This window comes from Sciurus vulgaris (assembly GCF_902686455.1).
Source record: "Sciurus vulgaris genome assembly, chromosome: 11".
In the NCBI taxonomy this organism is placed as follows: Eukaryota; Metazoa; Chordata; class Mammalia; order Rodentia; family Sciuridae; genus Sciurus; species Sciurus vulgaris.
Genome location: NC_136472.1, coordinates 57948473 through 57950867, shown reverse-complemented (window position 1 = coordinate 57950867; position 2395 = coordinate 57948473). Strand labels below are relative to the sequence as shown.

At 40.5% G+C, this 2395-nt stretch overlaps 1 pseudogene across 1 annotated transcript; it reads right to left on the bottom strand.

Annotated features, from left to right (window-relative positions):
* Window positions 1-548: 548 nt before the first annotated feature.
* On the bottom strand, window positions 549-1700 carry LOC306638617 (mitochondrial nicotinamide adenine dinucleotide transporter SLC25A51-like; annotated as a pseudogene). Its single transcript has one exon. The product of its transcript is annotated as a mitochondrial nicotinamide adenine dinucleotide transporter SLC25A51-like (transcript).
* Between the last annotated feature and the right edge of the window lie 695 nt (window positions 1701-2395).

The following is a 2395-nucleotide window of genomic DNA, read 5'->3' as shown; positions in this document are numbered from 1 at the left end:
TGTTGGGAACTTGTTGAAGGCAATTGATTGCTTTTCAACAGACAATATTTCCTTCCCCTATTGTGTCACCTCTACCCCTGACACACTTCTCTCAAAGTTCTGGTTGAGCCCTCCTGTAATCCCCAGACAATGGCTTGCTTTGGTGGAGAATATAACTGGTATCAGAGACTTGAGGTGTTTTCTTAAGAGTCATTGCTCTCCACCCACAATATCTGCCCAGTAAATGCCACCACAAGGCTAGAAGGGTCTTCCCAACTCAATCCCATATATTTTCCAGAAGGAAACAGTGTCAGAGAAATAAAGGTTCAAGTTCTAGAGCAAGAGTTCTCTTTTCCTCTGCTGTAGATTGCCTTGTAGGCTAGAGAAGCCTATGTACTCCCTCCCAGAATAATGTTTTGTTTGTTTGTTTGTTTGTTTGTTTGTTTTTTTGTTTTTTTTTTTTGTTCCTACTGAAACTTTTTATTGTTTTATTTTTGTTGTTGAGGCTTAAGGAAATTAACTTTGCCCATAATTCATGCAACCTGGACTTAGTGACACGAACTTATATTTGAGCCAATTAGTAATAAAGTCAAATTACATTCTTAGGTCTATTTAGTTGATACATGGCACTTCACCAATGACTCCTCTCATATAACCTTTAGCAAGAACTCATAAGTAGCATTGATTATGCCCCAAGAGATGAGGGACCGATGGTAATTCAGATGGGCACCTCTGAAAAGATTTGTCAGTTTCCTGTCCCGTTCTAGCCAGATTGTTTTAAAAACCTTGGGGAAAGACTGAAATTCCCCACCAATCTGAGACTGTATGCGAGTTTTTACAACATTAACTGGAAAAAACAAGAATCCCAACATGGCACCCAACAGACCTCCACAGATAAAGTCATTGACCAAATGAGCACTGTGAGTCGTGCGGTAGGCAGGTGCTCCTTAATGGGACCTCGAAGACCAAAGAAAAGGATGTTGCTGAATCCATTGCGGAAAAGAATGGGCACCAAACCTCGGTAATACTCTCCAATTCCATGACATTTCAATGCCCTGAAAGCCTGATAAGTGTTTGTGAACTTGTCATGATGCTTGTGGTCTTGAAGCAATGTCTGAACTCTTTCCAATGGAGTGAAAATGGCTTCTGTTGTCCCTGCAAGTACTGCCGCCACTCCACGGGTTGCAAACTCTAGGGCACTGACGTGCTTCTGGAGAAGGCAAGACAAATCCTCATACAGACCAAACATAAGTGCCAGGGTGGTGGTTTTCTGCATTAATGGCGGAAGAATTCCAAGATACAAGTTTCTAAATCCATCCCTCCTCAACTGAAGCACCGCATCGCGGGTTTTGATTCCATAGAGCTGCTGTCGGAACAGGATTTTCTGGATGGGAAATGTGATGGCTACGTTGTTGAAAGCTGCGCAGCAGCCACACAAGTAATGCTTCATCTCACCGACATTTGTGATGTGAGGGGAGATGTCTTGTTTTGAAGACGTAAGGATTGGTGGCCTCTTTTCATGAGCTTCTGAATCCATCATATTGCTTAAGATCTTTCGTCTTCATGAAGGATTTTTTTAACCTGTGACACCAGCTGAGCCTGGTGGTATGAGGGATGATAGTTTTTTGACAACTTTCCCAATTTCTTCCATTGTTACTGGTTTGTCAGGTTCTTTCTTCTGGAGTCAATTTTGATTACTGGATTTCCATGGCTGCGGGCGCCCGGCCACACGACCGCGGCGAGCGAGCCCGCGAGCCAGCGCCCGCGCAGGCGCAGACCTGGAATAATGTTTTTTAAGAGCATAAAATAAAGCCCATGAATTGGACCCCTTTCTAAAATCACATACAAAAATCAACTCAAAATGCATCATAGACCTAAGTGTGAGAGCTAAAACTGTGCGATTCTTAGAAGAAAACATAGACATAGGAGTGAATCTTATGATTGTGGATTAGGCAATAGTTTCTTTTGCCTTATTAAAGACAGCTTAAAATTCATCCATTTGAAGTATACACAATTCATTTGTTCTTAGTAATATTTACAGAGTTCCACAGTCAACACCAGGATCTAATTTTAGAAAATGATGTTTTTTAAAACAATAATAATTTATTGGCTTTTGTATAGAGAAGGTCAAGCAATGATACCAAGATCTGGATTTTTCTCTATTATCTCTTTTTATTTTTTAAGTTTTTACAGACTACTTTTTAATTCATTGTACACAAATGGAGTACATCATTTTGTTTCCATGGTCTCTCTATTATCTTTTGGATTTTTTTTTTTTTTTTTTTTTTTTTGTACCAGGGATTGAACTCAGGGGCACTCAACCACTGAGCCATATCCCCAGTCCTATTTTGTATGTTGTTTAGAGACAGGGTCTCACTGAGTTGATTAAGTACCTCGCTTTTGCTGAGACTGGCTT